Here is a 20525-nt window from a genome sequence, read left to right as displayed (position 1 = left end):
GCTCTGCTCCGGGCACGCTCCAAAGCTCTCTTCGATGTACTGTCGCAGGAGCAAATGAAGGAGCTCGCCGACACCCCCCCGGCCTCCCTCCGCCGCCATGACCATGAAGCTGGCATGCGTGCGCGGGCGCAATCGGTAGCGAGAAAGAGTAGCACACGGTAGGTCGCTGCCGCTCTGGTCCCAGGAAGGCCACCGCTACTCCAATCAGTCGACGCCAAGCTTGGTGGGGTAAACATCGGCGGCCGATTAGCCGCTTGACAGTGATGTGGAGGCGGAAATCTTCAGAACCTTGTGCTCCGGAGGAGGAGGTTATCGAGGCGGATGAGGAGGAGGCAAAGGCAATGGCCGGCTTTCTCGGGTTCATGGCCGGACATGGTGGTCGGGCGCCGGCGATCGTTTAGATTAGGTTTACAGTAGGTTTTAGTACAGTTTGTGTGAAATATGTAATGAATTGCGTCCAGTTTGTAGGAAAAGTTTTCAAAATGTAATGAATTTCATCTGGTTAATTTGAAATTTGCTTTGTTTGCACGAATTTCGTCCGGTTAGTTCATATAGATGTCGGTGTAAATTTGCGGGCCAGCGCTGGAGATGCCCTAACTATCATGCTATAATCGCTAACAGTCCTCCATTTTTATCTTACTTACATAAAAATGGAGCAAGTGGACGGCACTGTAGCACGTCATATCACTCGAACTAGCCCGCCTAACGAGCGGGAAAGCACCACCCTCATCATTTTATCGATCGATTGCACGAAAATGTTACGCTTTGCAAGTTCTAAAGGAAAAGGTGGCACACTTACGACTCGTACGCGCCGCACCCGCGACAGTCCGGCTCGCACGCCGCTCACCACAGGGGACATGCGTTGTCTTGCAATTTCACTGACATGTGGTACTATAATTGAATAAACCGGCGATAGCCGAAATCTAATCGCTCGGCGGGTGTCGACTGAGAAGAGAGAAACGGGGGAGGGAGAAGAGATCGCCCGCCCGCCGCGCACGGACTCCAAGAAATATATGGTGATAATGTGAGGTGGGCCATGCTGGAGTCCGAACCGCTTCCGGAGCCCGCTCTGACCGCCCTGGCCCCTCAAGATGCCAGCTGCCCGTCGCATGCATAGCAAGTAGTGCCCGCTTATGTGGAGGAGAGAGAGGCATTGACAAAGTCAAGGAGTAACAGTGGAGACAATAGCTTTCATAAAAAGTAAACAATGAATACTCTTTGCTCTTCCTGTATAAAGGAAAGAATACTTTCATTTTTTGACATGTGGGACATCGACCATCCTGGTCCACCTGCCATGCACAAAATTATCCTGGTCTACCCCAGTCGTATCGCAGGCCCAACCTTTCCCACTGTAAGTTGTTCAGACGAAGGAACCATCATGACTTCATTGAATTCTGCTTCTTCAAGAAAACTTACTGTACCCGCAATACTGCTACCATATGCGAAGACTAGACGACACTATACCACGTCATATCACTGAAACCCACTAGGCCAAACTAGCCCGCCTAGGTCATCTATTTTGGAACGGAAGGAGTACGTCTCTGCACTGCTATGATTTTGTGTTGCATGTTCTTTGTACTTTTGCTCCGATTTTCCCACCCTATGAACCAAATGAGGCATGAATGTATCCGTGTCGACTATTGTCTAATCGATCGCTAAGCCTACAATTTTAGGAGCTAGGGCTATTTGTCGATCGACGAGGGATAAGTATAAGCGTACCACGAGCTCATCAGCCCCAACATTTCTCTTCGGTGAGTGTTTTGCAAGTACTATAGCTCGCACAGTAGCTAGCCTACTAACACCAAGAATCATCAAACAAGCCCTGCTGATATGATAAATAGTTCAAACTTACATCTAAGCATGCCATATATTACATCAAAAGCTGGTGAGGATACATCTGTTTCCATAACTCGGAGAGGGTTCGCATGATTCATCACATGATCCACTATCAAACAAAAGTAGCAAGATCCGCCCACACAAGATAGTGCACTAGCCCTAAGATGGTTTGATAACACACATCGTTCTGGTAACTAAACACAGGGCAATGCAAACTACCCTGAAATATTAGCGCGACCAACTATTTCTTGTCATCGATCTCTCGGGCAATGACCACAGCACGGACAGCGGCATGGGAATCGATTTCTGGGGCGATGTCCACAGGACTGACCGCGACATCGGAATCGATCTCTGGGGCGATGTCCATAGGATGGACAGCGGCATCGGAATCGATCTTCGGGGCAATGCCAACATGACGAGCCACGACATCGGAATCATCAAGGACGTCCACCGGCACCTGCACAACCCTAACATATTAGCAAGCACATTGCAAATAATCAAAAACCACAACTATGGTAATAAGCCATTATTTTTTACCTTGTGCAGCTCACCGGGGGATCTCATCCCTCCAGGGGCCATCTCCTCGTCCTCGATGGGGGCCATCACCTTGCCAGGGGAATACTGCTTCTCAACGGCGACTATCTCCTCAAACTCGGTCTTGAGCCTCACATAGGTGGCAATCAGAGTTCCTGGGGTAGGCACGGTGGGGCCCTTGCTGTTCTTCCAACTTTCTTTGAGGAGTTCGTCCGCCAACATCCTCAACTCTTTGGCCAGTGCTTGTTTCTTGGAGTTCTTCGTCTCCATGGGTTGGCCCGCCAACATGGTCAACTCGTTGGTCGGTGCTCGCTTCTTGGAGATTGCTGTCTCCAATGGGTTGTCTGCCGGCAACTCTTTGCCTAGTGCTCGAGGATCCATCAATGAACTGACAAACAAAAAGCAATCGAAAGGAAACCACAATCGCAATGAAAACGGGAAAAGAATAGGATGTGAGAATCGGTCGGTGCTTGCAAAAAGAAGATTCTTGGAATGAAAATATAGCAGCATAACTGATTTGCCCACCTTTCCTTCGTCGGTACAGAAGAAAAATGGCAGAAGTGAGTAGCCTGGAGTGAGGTTTTCTTCAGAAGGAAGAAGGGCTTGAACGAGCGTTCCAGTGAAATGATGGTTGCTTCGTCTAGTCCAACTTGGAGGCCACCTTACCACTGCTGGTAAAGGTGTGGGTTTTGTGATATGACGGGTCATGACGGCCACACCGGGGTGACAGGTGAGTCTCGACTGTAGCACCTCGCTGTGATTTGGTGGATGGCACGCGGGCCCGGATGCTTTGAAATGTCCCGCATGTAGATAGAGCGGCTAGTCATATAGGAGTGCTCAATATTGTGCACCGCGACCAAGGCGGAGAGGAAAACGAGAGAACTACGTAATTAATGCATGAGTTTAATTATGGTAGTTTTGTAAAGTAGTACGAGATACTACCTCTGTCTAGATGAATAAGTCATTCACTTAGTTCTAGGTCATCGATTTGAGGAATTAAATATGCGTTATATGTCATGAAAAGTATATCACTAGATTTCTACACGGATGTAGTTTCTAAATATATATTTTTTGTCACATATAATACATATTTAGATAGTTAAATCGTCAACCTAGAACTATGTGAATGACTTATTCACCTAGACGGAGGTAGTACATTCCTCCAATCGCAAAATGCCTTGGTTCATGAGATTTGAGATTTGAGCCCTATAAACCGGAAGGGAGGGAGTACTGCACGGCTGCACGCGGTGTAGTCTAGTCACTTGTTGAAATCTCTAGAAAGGCAAATACTCCTTTCTGGTTTACAGGGCTATACTACTCCCTCCGTCTAGGTGTGTAAGTCATCTTACGAAAACCAAATAGTCCCAAAACACTTAGGCGCGGTGCATTAACTTCTACCTTGTTTCTTGTTTCTTGACATATCAACCAATAAGAGATGAGAGGTGTGCATGCTTTTAATGACTTGCAATGGCTAGTTCATTGCAAGCAATGCTATTAATTAGCAAATAAACATTGGTGACCCCAGGAGGAAATGGTGCTAAGCGCGTGGACCTATGCAGAATGAGTATCAACCAATGGATGATGGAGTTTAATTGTTAAACAATAGCAATTTTGTCTCATGCAAGAGCCTGGCTACTATATGCGTGCTCCAAGGCACCGCACCACGCGAGCGTTCGCAACTGCCACGTTCGGGTTGCGCTTGGCTCTTCGCCTCTTCGAGAAGACGAACAATGATGTTACTCCTACTTCTACAGTATCGAATCCACTGCTGCATGTCCGTCCACCTCGTGCGGGAGGGATAGCGTGTAGCGAAAGCTTCTACTTACTGCTCCTACCTTTGCGTCTATGACTGGTGGGCCTAACAGGTGTTTGGCCCTCCTGCCATGCAGCCAAAGGCATATGCAGTTAAGGCACTGGAGCTCAGTCCGCGAGGGAGAGGGCATTGTAGTAATCAAATTTCTCGGTCTTGTACGAGATGACGCGACACATCAAAGCACTGCACTCGATATAAGGCTGGTCATAGTGGGGAGTAACTTAGACTAACAAGCATATGTTACTAGTCTATGTTAATTATCTCTATAGTGCATAGTATCATAGATTAGTATCATAGGTGGTCTCATTTATTGACATGCATGACACATAGTAGCATCACATTTATTTTGTTACGGTATCTACCTATGTTGCTATAACCATCTCTCTCTTCTTTAATTGCCTGCCACATAAGCATGTTTGCGAGTCCCAAGTGCATGATACTACTTATGTTACCCCCATTATGGCCACCCTAAGTCTTTTTACACATTTCAAATGGACTACTTCATATGTAGACATATTCTGCTTCGTATGTAGTCACTTGTTGCAATCTCTAAAAAGACTTATATTTGGAAACGGAGGGAGTACAACGCATGTATGCATGCCGTGACTTTCCTTTTGATACTTGCATGTGTTGATTTGATGCAACTTGCCAAATTTGACTTTAATTTAACTAACCAAATTTTCATGCATGTCAAAAAATTATGGGGCTGTTTGGAATGTGACTATGTTTGTCTTATGTTTCCACATTATTTTCCCCACACATGCCACACTTGCCTAACCTGAGTTACTCAAATTGTTAGACACACTTTGGCTTGCCTAAGGGAATCTTGCCACAATTTTTGTGTCTATGACACATTATTTTTGTGTCTATGACATGTGGAGTAGAAAATATAAATAATAATGCATGTTGGGGCAACCCACGTTTCCGCTAATTTTAGCCGTGGGCTTGTTCACAATTTTTACCAGTGGGTGGTTGTTCATTTAATGGAGGGCCTTGTAGTACCAGACTTGAACGATACAAAGTGCGACCTGGCACACCGTAACACCAGTTCGAACAAGCGGGTAGCTATCTCAAAAAACAATCAACAACTAAAAAAAACTGTGACCTGGCATGTAGTAGTACACAATTTTAAACGATGGTTTTGATGGAGTGAAAAAGGAAAACTACCCCACTACTTATATATAGGCCGGAGCTTCCGCGCTTACTTGCTAGGGCTACTCTATTCACACACTCTCATCCTCTCCAGATCTAAACAAGATAGGGGTAGTAACACTATCTTTCTCCCTTCAAAAAACACTGGCTTTCTATCCTCACAGCTGGTTACAGATCCAGACGTACCCCCCTCTGCTGGTGAAGGGGAGGAGGGGCAACGTTTAGGCCATCGTCGACAGCGAGGAGAAGACCCACTACCGGCCGCACCATTATCTCTGGCCGAGCACCGGCGCGGGAGGTCCTCCGATCCCTTCGTCGTTTCCTATGGGCGGATCCAGCCTCCCGCCGCCCACCTATCCACATCCCGACGACCTTCAGGTATATCTTCATTCGAAACCGCCTTAGCTCTACCTCCCCAGCTCGCTACGTCGCTGCATGTGCATCATTTTCTACCTCTCAGCCCCTCTCGATCGGATGGTCCAACATCAGCTAGTATTTTTTTATTGTTAGAGGTAAAGCTACTTCATGGAGTCGAAACTTGTACTCCCTCCGTTCGAAAATACTTGTCATTGAAATGGATGTATCTAGATGTATTTTAGTTCTAGACACATCCATTTTGATGACAAGTAATTCCGGACGGAGGGAGTACTTGGTTCAAACAAGAAATAAAGTGGGGGTGGGGGAATTTAGTATGTACATTGGACTTGGTACAAACAGGAAGGAAAGAGGGTGAAAGTAGTACAGACTGATCATCCAACTGGTATCTTGGTCGAAAAGGGAAATATAGGGGTAACGCTATACACAGTGGTATGACCAGGACTAGATTTGCTATCCACACATAGGAGTAGGTGGCTAGAGTGAACAAAAATGGGACCAACCCAGATATGTTTCTTGGATGTTTGTTTCTCGGGGGAACAAACTATGAATCACCACTTTATGCCCTTGTTTACGTACCTGGTGCTTGACTGCTGGTGCATCCACTATCCCATGCCCTTATACCAAATACTTAGCTGTTCTTAATCTAATGTCCCTGGTAAAAATGAAGCCATGCCACTGTTATAAGGCACGACAAGTTTAGCCAAATGTTTTTGCCTGTAATTGTTTGAGACTCTGACTATTTCCTCTGTACCTTTTTGTGCAAACAGGGATATCCAATTCACCTGGTTGCTGTTGTGACCTTTTGGTGCACTGCACAAAACTCTTCTTAAAAGAAGTGACTTTTGTGTTGTTTAAGTGTAATGTCAGAATGGAACAGTTGGTTCATTTCGGTGGAACTGCACAAAGGGAGATCTGTGTTCCAATCCTCAACATCCATATTGGCGCCATAACCTTCCTTTAGGTAAGAATGATATTTAATGCATGTGTTCATCTCTATTTTCTGACTACCATGAGAAAATAATGCTATTTTTTTACTAGTACACCTGTACTCCCTCACTGACAAAACCAATTCTGAACTAGAAGGACAATCATGTACTTGGTTTCACCAACTGGTGAGGAGAAAGAGAAACAGAGCATGAAGAGGAAGAAGAAGAAGAAGAAGAAGAAGGAGGAGGAGGAAATGAAGAAGATCACACGATGGTATCGTCCTATGTTATCCTGACATCTTGCTAGTGGTGTTGTATTGCTGTGTTGCTACTAGTCTTAATTTACTTGGAAGACTAGCAAGATTCTCGTTCGTTGCACGTAACATCGAGATGCACTTAAAAACAAGATCACCAAATCTGTTTTTTGTAAGAATATAAGAGTAATAGATAATAGAGTAGAGATAGATAGAGAAATGCAGCATAGTAGTACTTGGCTTAATGACACATCATACTAATTAACCGGATTCGCGATGCATGTGTGACCCAGCTCTACACGATCAACAGTGCCAAGTTGATCTTGCTGAAGCCGAGGCCTCAGTCGAGGCCATTCAAGGGCTCCGGCAATGTCTCCCTTACATGTGAGACGATCCTCCAGGGAGCCCTTCGACTTCTGTCGTCTCTCCTGCAAGGTCACTTAATTAATCAGGAGTACTTAAGTAGCACTAATTTATTGCTGCCTAATTTTCCTGTCAGAGTTAAACAAATCTTTAGTAGCACCCTATGTTGAATCATGTATGTGTATGTATGTATCTGGAGGTGAATCATGTGGTGGAGCAGGGAGGGAATCTTGGTAGTGTCATGACATAATAATGCTATTGTCTTTCTATCCTTTCTCACTAAGCTAATGAAGGTTTCACCTTTTTCCTACTTGTGCAAACAGGGATCATGTTGTGCCAATCATAGATTTTAGTGGAACTGCACTAGAGAATACAATGAACTGTATCCCAGCCAGTGCTTTAACTCTGCTAGAAGTTCCTGATAATCTCTCGATATAATTTCACCACTGGTAAACAAGAGTTATTTCAACCGTACATTTGAAGTACACAGAAATATATACTATTGAGTGATTCCAGTGAGTGCTTTATCATATCTTCTGGAATTACTTGAATAAGCATCTTTTGCTCAGGTTGGTACCAGCCTAAGGCCTTCAGCCATATTTGTTTGTTGTACCTATATATGTATTGTGCTACTGTGTTGCTACTGTCATGAGAAACTCCTTTATCTTTGCATGTTAAAGTTTTGCAACCTATGATACATGGCAATGTTTTGAGTGTTGAGCTAATTGGCACTGATTAAATAAACTAATACCTCTCTTTAAGCAAGACTACTATGCTGCTAACTTTACCCATTAAGATAATGAGGGTGCTTCTGTTCGTTAGTGTATGTTTCATCAACTAGTCCCACTATTACAGTAATCTCACTCTCTCAATATATGTGCCAACAGGGATGCTCGATTTTGGTGGAACTGCACAAAAAGTTTGGGTGCTTCATTGCCTCGACCGCTTCCTTCCCTTCATGTTAGTCACTTTGTCTCGGCTTGCTTGCTTCCTTCGTTTCCTGTCAGTCGCTTATCTTGACTTCCAGTGAAAGGAAATAGTAATTGATATGCTACCTCACACAGGTTGGTACTGGGCTTTCTCCTGATTATTGTGCTTGTCATGTATTGGTAGTTTGGTATTGTGCTACTGTTTGCCGATTTTATAAAGGAGTAGCTTGGAGCCTGAACTCGCAGGCAAATCATTGCATTGGGTGATTTCAGTAGAACAGCACAAAATGATCAGATGGACAGATACTTATGCTGCTACCATGTACTCCAAAGTTCACTCAGACAAGCATCGATGTTGACAAGAAGTGCCTATATTCATTCGAGTATCAACCGGCGTCAACCAGTTGTCAAACTCCCAAGCATTCGGAGAGTGAGCGCCAAAAATATTGCATGGCGCATGGCCCAGAAGAACACAGTCCAGTCTTTGGTCCCAACTTGTGCCTTTTGCTTATCGGCAGATATGGTAGCGAACTGTATGGCATGGAGTCTAAAGATTCCAGACAAGTTGGTTGATGTGTGTATTCATCTGGCACTTAATCAGTCTGCATGTCACGATGCTCCATTTCAGTTGAACTGCACAAAAAATTTGGGTGGTTCATTTTCTCAACTGCCTCGTTTCTCGTCTGCAATGTAGAATTTTGGCGAGCTACAGGACCAAGATGAGCCAGTAAACTAGTTGGATGAAAGTAGTGGCCAAGTTGCTCAAACCTCATTCGGCATGAGGCCACTATTTGAGGATAAACCTACAAGCAAAGTTCAGATTGTCTGTGCTGCCTCTTATGTACTCGAAAGTTTATTTGTACAAGAACTAATTTTAGCAAGAAGTACCTCCGACTAAACACCATTTACCAGTCTGTACCCTAGGTAATTAAAGTTCGTCCATGGATCATATTGGTTGTGATCTCAATCATTTGGATGCATAAACATACTGAACATGTGTATATCTGAATCTTTTTTTGAATTATGCATGAATATTGTCGTGTGATCTATCAATCATTTGGATGCATAAATATGCAGAGCTTGTGTATATATGAATCTTTTGAGTTGTTGATAGTGAATGTTGGCTATGAATATGAACATGTCGTGTGAACCTGAGTTTGATATGAATGTTTACCTTTTCTGTTGTATTTGTGTGTGAACTTGTTAGTATGCCTACTGTGGGGTATGTGACGTGTGGGTGTCAATGGCTCACCTTCTTCGTGATAAGAATTGCACCTGCTTTGTTAGGGTAGCAACGGCGCATCAGCTCTTTTTAATATTTTTATTACTCTGTCTTCCCCTCTCCCCTGCTCAACCCCTGCCGTAATGTTTTCGGCCTCAAAACAAACATAGTACTGCGTTGTTTTTGGGGCTTGTTGAAAAATCGAATGTTGGTTTCTATTGGTTGGCCCGCCCAGCAAATGGGCTGCTGGTCCACCACGACAGACTGGGAGGCTGAAAATACAAGTTGTATGGTGCAGAGGCAAGTATAAAAACGACATTGAGAGCCATCCACTGAAGAAAAAATAATCGCTCCTGATGTGCTTCTTCAGTCGTGCCGCCGGCCCCCTCTTTAAACCAGTTCATTCAGGGATCTGGTATCATTTTTTTCCAGAGGGCGAACAAGTATCAGCTAGGCCTAGGTTTTGTATTTTAACATGCGTAGCCCACGATATATGGAGACAGTGGTTTCAACTTATTTTTTGAGGTCCATACCGGCCTATGGGCTTTTTCTTAAAGATCGGCAGCCCAATGTATTTTTTAACAAAATGCATGTCTCTGTTATATTTATCTATATATAAGAATAATAATGCTGTGTCCAATTTATGTTTTCCCTTCTAACCACATTATATATATTTATATTATTACTATTATCGTATATTTTATAGAGACTTTTATATACATTATAAAAACATCCCATGTGTTATTAACTTATAAAAGTAAATGTTTAACGGAAGTTGGCAAGGAAAATCCTGGTTGTTTTTGACTCACAGGCAAGGAAAATCCTGGCGATTGCATACAAAAGCTTGCGAAGATTTTAAGGACCAATTGAATAATAACACACTCATTTTTATTTTGAGCAATAACTCGTTAATTTATTAATTATATATAAAAAATGTGCCTCTCCAGTTTATTCTTTGATATTAATTGCTCCTTCTAACATAACATTATATATATAACAAGCCCAGCATTTTGTTTTTTGAGAATCACAGCGCACTTTATTGCCTAAGTTCAATGCTTATAGGGATACATAAATGAGCAGGTGGTGCATCAAGCCACACATGCCTACCTATATCAAGAGATGTAGCCATACGTGCTAGTCTATGAGGCTCCTCATTACATTCGCACTATTCATGACTAAAAAGACAAGCCCTAAATAAATTGCTTCATTCTTTGATCTCATGAAACACCATACAATGTCCACCAAGGTTCTTTGGTGCTTCGATTTCCCGGACGACTCTCAGACAGTCAGTAGGAATATGTACTCTTTCCAGGTCCAGGTCCTCACTCAACGCTAGTGCTTCTCGACATGGGCTGGGATTCGTGTATAAATGGGCTGGGATTTCTTAGAAAATATAACGAGCCCAGCTAATTCGTGTATTTCAAGGAAGTGCAAATGGGCTGGGATTTCTTAGAAAATATAAATGGGCCTAATTGACGCGAAATTATTTGTTCACCCAGCCCAGCAAATGGACTGTACATTCTAGAAAACATGGGTTAAATATATGCCACATTTTTGCATGCTGACATGTGGGCCAATAGGTCGAAGCCTACACAGGGCGTTGTCAACTTGGTCAACAAATGATTGTGACATCTACAGCCATTGGATTTATATCCAACAGCCGGCATGCACCTTCAATCTCTCGTATTCTTCCTCCAACGTCGTCGGGACCGCCTGGTCCGGCCTCCGGCGGCTAGCGGCTCTGCTTAGCACGCATCGCTGCGAAGCGCTACCCCACCGCCGGCCAGGCTATCGCTGCGAAGATGACTGTACGTGAGAGGCTGATAGTGGGGACGCACCACGCCCATGGATGCATGCATGCAACAGAACTCGGCGTGGTCAATGTGGTCAAGGAACGACTTCCATCGGAAGTATACTGTACATGGAGAGGCTGACAACTGGGCCCACTAAGTTGACAAGGACGGAGGGCTTTGTCAACTTAGTCAATATGAACGATTCTAGCTGCAGTGACCGTACGATGTCCATCCAACGACCATTGTGCTTCTTCAACCTCTGGTCTTCTTGCTCCAGCTGCCCAAAGCAGCGCCAGTCGTGCCGCCTGCTCCTGCCTCCTGTGGCTGGCTGTGATGCCGCGGAGGCCTCACTGCCCCCTACTACTCCCGCCGCTGGCCAGGCCATCCCTCCACTCACCCACCCCCCTGTTATTCGGCGGCGACGGCAGCCTCACACCGCAGCCGAACGAGTGAACCCTCATACTCCTCTACGCATGGGCATTCACTGCCGCATCTTCCCCGGCTCCGTATCGTCCCCTTCCTAGGCCTCGCCGTCGTCCACCGCCGTGGTGCTCTCGGCATAGCATGGTCAATGTGGTCAACGACCGACTTCCATCGGGAGAGTACTATACGTGTAGAGGCTGACAGCTGGGTCCAGGGCCACAACCCAGTTTCTTGTGATTTGCCAAGTAAGTCGCTTTGTCAGGCCTGTTGGGCTGCAAATCTTGCAAGACGAGGAGAGCTTCATTCAGCTGGCCGAGAAAATGGCCTATCAGTAATGAGAAATGGGCTGTACATTTTTAAAACACATCAAACCGGCAATTAGTTTCAAATTTCTTTTTTCCATTTTGAGATTTGAAATTGCATTTATTTTTATGCATGGACAATTTGTTGGACTTTATATTGATATACATTTATTTTTAAAATCAGTTTGAATGTGACTCGAAATTTCGGGATTAAAAACAGTTCGGACCGCACTGAAATATGCAAAATTTCGTATAATTTTTTAACCATGGCCACAATATGGTCTGTAATGCTAACAAAAAGAATATGGTCTCCAAAAAAACCCTTAAGAATTAGCAAATGGGCTGTAAATTATTAGAAATAATGGTAGATGGGATGTATGCTGTTTTCCACAGATTTGAGGCTTTCCTAAAAAAAGGTTGACGCACAAGCAGTGACTGTTGGATTTCCATCCAACGGCCGTTGTGCTTCTTCAATCTCTGCTCTTCCTGCTCCAGCCGCTCAAACAAGCGCCGGCGGGACTGCCTGCTCCCTCCTACCCGCGGCCGGCTGTGCTGCCGCGCAGGCCTCACCGTGCCATCGTACTCCCATCACTGGCCTAGCCATCCCTCTACTCACCCACACCTGCTGTTATTCTCCGGCGACGGCAGACGAACGAGTAAACCCTCATACAGTCGTACTCCCCTCCGCGTGGGAAACAACTGTCGAGTCTTCCCTGCCTCCGTCTCGTTCCCTTCCTAGGCCTCGCCGTCGTCCACCGCCCTGGTGCTCTGTCACACCCTGATTTTCATGCCACAACACTTAAGCTAATAAAACATGATAAAATGTGGTTTGACAAAAACTTTTGTGTGTTTTGGTCTTTGCTTGATTTGATTTTTGTCTGTTGTTTGCAAGTGCTCTAAAAATCAAATAAATCCTCCAACTTCGATACTTCCTTTCCTTGCCCCAACCTTCTGCCCAATGATCATGCCATGTGTACAGAGCAAAATAGTATTTTCTTACAAAAATAATTTGGCCAAAAAGTATTTTCTAAAATTAGTTTTTCAAAAACCCCTGAATTGAGGTTTGCACTACAAGTACTTAATTAAGGGCAGTAAACATCTTTCCAAAAATATATTTGACTCCTATTAGATATAGGATACCCAGAAACCACAAAAATATAATTTTAAAAGTTATTTTACTATTTTATTTAAAAGCTTTTTCTTAAGGCTAGAAATGGTCTTTAATAGGGAAAAATTATTTTATTGTTTTAAAAATATTTGAAAAAAAATCAGGGAAACTCAGTGGGCATATATTTCCAATATATAAGAGTTTCAACACATGGTGATGTTCAAAATATTGGTCAAATCCCTCAAAAACCCTTTCTAGATATTTAAAGCTTTTGAAACATTTGCAAAGGAAATATTCTCCAAAAATTCCAAGAAAATTCAAGAATGTCACATATGACATGTTTGATGATCTTGACAAGTATCATGCCATGCAGAATAGTGTAACTCCATGAAATCCCCTCAAGACCATTTCTGTCCATTTAGTAGTTTGAGCAACTTTACATTGCCAAACATGTCCAAATGTTCTCAAACCTTGTGAACATTCTCAAATGGTCTAATAATTCATCTAGACAAAATGGCACAAGTTGGAGAACAAGTTAACTTGATCAAAGTGCCCCAAAACCCTTCCTGTCCAGAACCAAATTTGAACAACTTTGTACTACCAACTTTCTCTCCTTGACCCCAACTTTTGTGAGCATGTTCACATGACCAATTGATGACACTACACCAGGTGGTGCATCAAGGAGAACAGATTTGCATGACTAAATCTTGGTAAGTCCATTGCTGCTGATTTCTAGGGTTTACAAAAGTTGCATTGGCAACTTTTCCCAAATGAACTCAATCTTGGTGGAACCTCTTATTTTCTCATACCATTTGACCCTGTCAAGACTCATGACAAATGGAGATCATATACTTGCCCAAACCGATATCAAACACCTTCTGCCACTTTACCAAAATGCCATTTTTGACCTCTTCCACTAATCTCCATGGGCTCAACTTTGTACCACAGCTACTCCTGACCCTCTTCTACCTCCAGTACCTCTCCCTTGGCCTCAGCTCAATGATTGAGGGGTGAAACCTCCTCATTTACCCCTCTGGATAGCCACTGTCCACCTCTCTCTCCACCTTCCCTCTCATCTAGTGGCTCTCTAGGGAATCCAATGCTACTCCTACCTTGTTTACTTCTCCCTAGCACTACCAAACACGAGTGGGCACGCCCCTGCCCCTTAAACAATGCCATGGCAGCCAAAGGCACGCTCTGGAGCACGCTACAGTGCGCTCACGCACTGTAGCCACCCCCTGCCAAGCACCTCCGGCCACCTCGGGCCTCCCCAGCGCGACCGACGAGGTGCCTCGGCGTCCGCAACACGCCATGCCCCTGGCCCCCTCCTCCTTCTCCCTCCTGCTGCCTCCTTTCGCACGCGTGCCGGCCGCCCGAAGAGCTCCAATGACTGAGCTCACACGCGCGATGCTCTGGCCCTTCCCCGCCATCTCTATTCTCACCCCTCGCCCTAGACCGACCCCACGGGCACCCTAGACATGCCCACGCGCGCCCCCGTGGCCTCCAGCAATGGCTAGTAGCTCGCCGGTGCATGAGCCACGATGCACCTCGCCCCCTCCTATTTAAGGCCACCCCCGAGCCTCCCCTCTACTCCTTTGCCTCTCTATCCCTCCCGTGAACCCCCTAAACCAACCCACTCCCCTCCTCGCGCTCTCCATCCCCCTCCTAGGCCGGAGCCGAGCCGTTGGCCGCTGCTCAAATCCACTGGCCTCGGCCCTTCTCTCTTCCCCCTGGATATCCCTGCACCCTCTTGTCACCACCACAAGCCCCTCCCTCACCGCCGTTCATCCCCAGGAGCATCGCATGCTCAAAGCCGAAGATGGCCGATGGCCTCCTCCACGGTCGTCCAGGCCGTCGCCGCTACGGCTCTCCTCGGCAAGCGAGCCGTACACCAATAGATGCGGCTCATCCTCCTGAGAATGCCGATGGGCGGAGCGTCGCCGGAGATGCCCTATAGCCCCGGCTATCGCCGTCGGGAGTCGCTCCTCCCTATGGCCAGAGCGCGCGCGGGAGGTTGAGGACGAGCCTGTAGGCGGGCCCCGCTCGTCAGTGGCCCAGCCACTGGGCCACGCTGGCAAGTGGAGACGGGCCGGGCGAAATACACCTTCGGCATCGCCTGTCGTCCGCGTGGCCGAGCCACTGGGCCGGCCCACGGCTATCTCTCGCTGGTGCGCAGGATAAGGGTAATGCCTTATATTTCTTTTTATTCTTTTCCAGTGAGTTTCTAAAATCCATAAATAATTCAACAGAGCTCCAAATCCAATGATTCAAATTTCTAGTAGTTTCTAAAATCATGCCCTATCACATGGTGCTATTGTCACATTTTTACAAAAGCATTTCCTTCACAAATATTTATCACATCCTATTTTTCCTATTTCTGTGATAAACTTTAGAAAATCACAGAGAGCCCATTTTTTATCCAAATTCCATGATTCAAAATCCTAGATGTCTATAAGTTCAAAACTTAGTTTTTGAACATTTTTACTAATATTTCTGTACCACCTCAAATAGTGGTCTATTTCTTCATGTATAGCCAACTTTGCAAATTCATAGAGAAATCATTTGAACTCCAAATCCAGTGAAACCAATTCCTAGATGCTTCTAAAATCATCATTTGTTAAATGGGTGCCTCTTCTCATTTTTGAAAATAATGTTTCTGTACACTTCTTGCAAACCCATTTATCCCTTGATTCCATCATATTGAAATGTTCAGTGATGCCCATTGATCAAATCCTAATGAAACCACTTTGGTCATCCCTCATATGACCAGAGGTATCCTAGAAAAGTCCAACTCACATTTTTAGAGCACTTTTATTTCCTGCCTTATTGTGTTGCTTATTATGGTTGCTTTCAATGATAGTTGACGAAGTAGACGAAATGCTCGGAGTTGGACCAGAGATATTTGAAGACCTCGAAGACTTTGTTAAAACAGGCAAGCAGCGCTTTGACCATGTCTACGAAACCCTTTTTATGCATCTCATATAGCACTTTATTATTGTTGCATCAGAAACATGATGAGATGGTAGCCACTTTGGTGGGTTGCCTTCATTCTTCCTCATTGATTCTTGCATTGTGCATGACCCTACCTTCTTATGAGGGTTATGCCGGTGGGAGTAGATAGGATGCTACAGTAGTGCTATGCAAAAAGGGACGGGAATATGCATGGTGATGGAGGCAAAGTATTTTCAAAGGACTTTTCGAAAACCCCATCGGGTGCCACTTATGCCCGAGGGACATGATGAGTTGGGTAGCCACTTGATGACGAAGTGGTGTACCGAGGCAAGTGTGTGTGTTGTTTTCAAAAACGGATTGGTTTAAGTTGCGACCGTTATTCCAACCTTACATGCGCAACCACCCTACCCTTATATGGGAAAAGGCATTATTGATTACCTAGGCCGATACTAGCTTGGAGCCCACATTACTAGTGACGGCGGAGAGTTGGTGCTCTCTCTCGGGACGGGGTCGTGCCAGGTAGGGCGGCCATGACTGTTTTCACAGGGCACCGGATACACCGTTGTGTCCCCTCTCAGACGTTACGATCTCGAGTGGGTCTCGTGTGATGTACATCATGAGGATACGGAGCAACAAGTGGACTCCATGTTAGTGTCGCCTAGGGAAAGATAGTGATCGGGTGCTTACCCCGGGTACTTGAGGTATCGCGGGTCGTGGATGACACGGAAGTTCCCCGGATCTTGTGGGTACAGTGTGCAACCTATGCAGAGTGTAAAACTATTTGAATAGCTGTGTCCACGGTCAAGGACAGTTGGGTAACCGCTCTTGGGCTACGTCCACATGTTTACAAATCGTGTGTGTGAGTTGATAAAACTACTTGGGTCAAGTCAAAGGACTTGACATGATTGAGTTGGGTTGGTGCCCACTCTATTTATGTTGATATTTGTAACCTATCCTCATGGTTACTTTAATTCTCCTGATGCATGTCTTACAAGTTGTTGAACATGTCATTGCACTCAAAACTAGCTTTCTGCAAAAATTTACCTATATCATGCATTGTTACATCTTGAGCGAAAACATGGGTTGCTTGCGAGTACATTCAAAGTACTCATTGGCTTGCCACTGGTTATTTTATTGACCAGGCATGAAAGAACAAGATATGATGAAGAATACTTCGGCGACGAACATGCGAGCTAGGATGCTTCCCAGTCAGAATGCCTGTAGGGTTAAGGCAGATGGCATGGGTCCAAGTTATCGACGAAGATTTTCGCTGCAATGTTATACTCAAGACTTGACCATAATGGTCCTACTTGTGTAATACGGTACGTATGGATGTAAACCTCTTGTTATTCAGCTTCTGTGTTTTCAGTGAGCATTGATCTCTGGGATCACTATACAGGTGCATTCGGTGATCTCGACTTATGAGTCGGGGTCCCCACAGAGCTGGTAAAACTACCTGGGTCAAGTCAAAGGACTTGACATGATTGAGTTGGGTTGGTGCCCACTCTATTTATGTTGATATCTGTAACCTATCCTCATGGTTACTTTAATTCTCCTGATGTATGTCTTACAAGTTGTTGAACATGTCATTGCACTCAAAACTAGCTTTCTGCAAAAATTTACCTATATCATGCATTGTTACATCTTGAGCCAAAACATGGGTTGCTTGCGAGTACATTCAAAGTACTCATTGGCTTGCCACTGGTTATTTTATTGACCAGGCATGAAAGAACAAGATATGATGAAGAATACTTCGGCGACAAACATGCGAGCTAGGACGCTTCCCAGTCAGAATGCCTGTAGGGTTAAGGCAGATGGCATGGGTCCAAGTTATCGACGAAGATTTCCGCTGCAATGTTATACTCAAGACTTGACCATAATGGTCCTACTTGTGTAATACGGTACGTATGGATGTAAGCCTCTTGTTATTCAGCTTATGTGTGTTTAGTGAGCATTGATCTCTGGGATCACTGTACACGTGCATTCGGTGATCTCGACTTATGAGTCGGGGTCCCCACAGAGCTGGTATCAGAGCCATCCTGACTGTAGGAAGCCTTAGTTAGCATGGTCGTTAGTTAGGGTAAAACTATTTCCAAAACTACTACTAGTTTTCAAAACTATCTATACTTCTCTTCCCTTCTCAATTTTTCGAAAACTAAGGTATACTTTCCTTATTAATCTCTTCCCCTTCAAAACCTTTGGCCGCTAGAACCCTTATGACCCTGACCACTGGATTCCTTGTAATCTTCGAGGATAATCCAGAAGGAAGATGCCTTGCCAAACATTGACCCACATCTCCTCAACACAAGATTGGCGACATCACAACAAGACGATACCAACAGAAGATACATCCTCGAGGAATGAGGACCTGAAGACCCAGGAGATGGTGACATCCTTGACACTGCCCCAAGATGATGCAACCGTAGCCTACGATGATCAGGGCATAGGATATGCAAGATCATGATATACATCACTAATAGAGTAACCCTGTCACTACCGTTGTTGTGTCGGCAACCACTGGTGGATGAGAACCTAGCCATTTGGTCCGTCTCACTATAGTGAGCAGGAAAACGGTTCTCCTCATCCCCCGCTCTTGGTGTCGATGTTGTCATCAACGTAAATGACATGATGGACCTCTATTACGCCCTGATAATGTCATTTCATAAAGGATTACCTACCTGGTACCATCGACGGCTTAGAAGACAAAAAGGGATCATCGTGATTAAGAAGACAATAGAAGACCAAGTCAATGCCAGCTATGAGGAGCCACCTTCACCCCATCACCTCATCAAGAGAGAAGTTGTTGAAGATTCTTCAGGCTCAACCCAGATTGTTTCATCGAACAACTACAAGAGACGTAGAAACACCTGAGGAAAACTCAGAAGACTGCATGAGGCACAAGGCACGACTACTGAGTCCGAGAATCCCTAGGGTAGGATGAGTCGTGTAACCCCTATGCGCAGTCGAGTCCGTATGATGGTTCGAATAGAACCATGATTGTGAGTTGCTTGTTTTTATTTGTTTGTGTTTTGATATAGGTCACACTTTTGCCATAGGCAACAAGTACGCGACTATATCACCTTCCTTACCCTGTTTCTTTTGTTTGGCCCTTTTGGCACTTGTTTGTTTGCACCTGCACTACAGAACCCCCTTTAGGCATTCCCCTCCTCTATGCTACTTTTCCCTCTCATCTCTTTTCTCAAATGAAGGCTAGCAAGACAAGATACACCAAGGATTCTACTTTGGCAACCAACCAGCACTGAAGACTTTTGCTACAACCTCCTCGACCAAGTGCAGCCCCTTAGAGTTATGGTTGCCCCTCAAGATTAGAAACCCATTCCTAGACCCTTCGAGACTTCATAAGATACCCTAGCTCGAATCCTTAACCATGTGCTTAACCCACAAAACTGCAAGAGAACCAGCTAAGCCTCCGTAACCTTGCACTGGGTTCATTAGGGAACTATTGGACATAGTGAACGAGCACATTATCATCCTGAGATAGCACCAAACTGACTATGCCATAGGGAAGACCAATTTGAGGATATAGGAATAGAGGACAAATGACTTGATGAGTTTATATCAATGACTTGAGGAATTATATGAGACTATTTGGTGGATTATGAGGCTTTGATGTTGGTAGATGAACTTGGTGGGATCATGAGTATAGATTAGCATAGCTTTCATTACCCCTGAGTAAATTGGAATTAGAAGGATAATTGTGTTCGCAAGCTGGAATTCTTGGAAGTATTTGGATTTAACATAGCCATGGGATATTGACAGGAGACAGTTGATATTACGTAAATGACTTGGGGGAACATGTAGGAATTCTCGTTGGACAAGAGATTTGGATTTAAGTAGGTGATTCTAGTTGAATATAGATGCTGAGTATGTCTACATGGTTCGGAGTAAATTGGATTTAGACTGATGATCTCGATCATTGATACCATGTTTCTTGGAGGACAATAAACTAGGAGATTGGATTAATTATCGGAGTTGATTTAGAGATCTGTATAAGCTTGACATTGGAAGTCACTTGACCCCTATAATGGAAATTGGTGGACTGACTATAGTAGAGATATCCCTTTCAAGTATTTGGAGATTATATGACTTTAGGAGATCATGTGGAACACCATAAACATTGGGTTTGTAGAATAAATGGATTATGTAGTGATTGATGGAAGTTAACGGGTTGTTGGAGTTGATTCATAGGAAGTAAACAAGATCTTGGAGTGGCTTACGACGTGTTTCCTTAGGATGGAGATGCTTTATCTTAGACCTTGGAAGAATAGGACAAACACTTGGATTGTGATGTTTAATTCAAACTTAGTAGCTTGTATGTTCTACCCATGGATTTTTAGGGGTAGACATACATATGAGTTTGGGGATTGTAGACATATATGATTTTGTTAGACCTCCTCTTGGGAGTCATGAGGATATGAATAGCATGAGTGATGATTGGAGTTGACCTATGCAAATTGATGCTATCGGTGGTATGATGTGATTTGTTTTAAGGACTAGGTATAAGTATTGGCATCTCAGA

The sequence above is a fragment of the Triticum aestivum genome, chromosome 7B (assembly GCF_018294505.1).
Source record: "Triticum aestivum cultivar Chinese Spring chromosome 7B, IWGSC CS RefSeq v2.1, whole genome shotgun sequence".
NCBI lineage: Eukaryota > Viridiplantae > Streptophyta > Magnoliopsida > Poales > Poaceae > Triticum > Triticum aestivum.
This window is presented reverse-complemented; position numbering follows the sequence as displayed.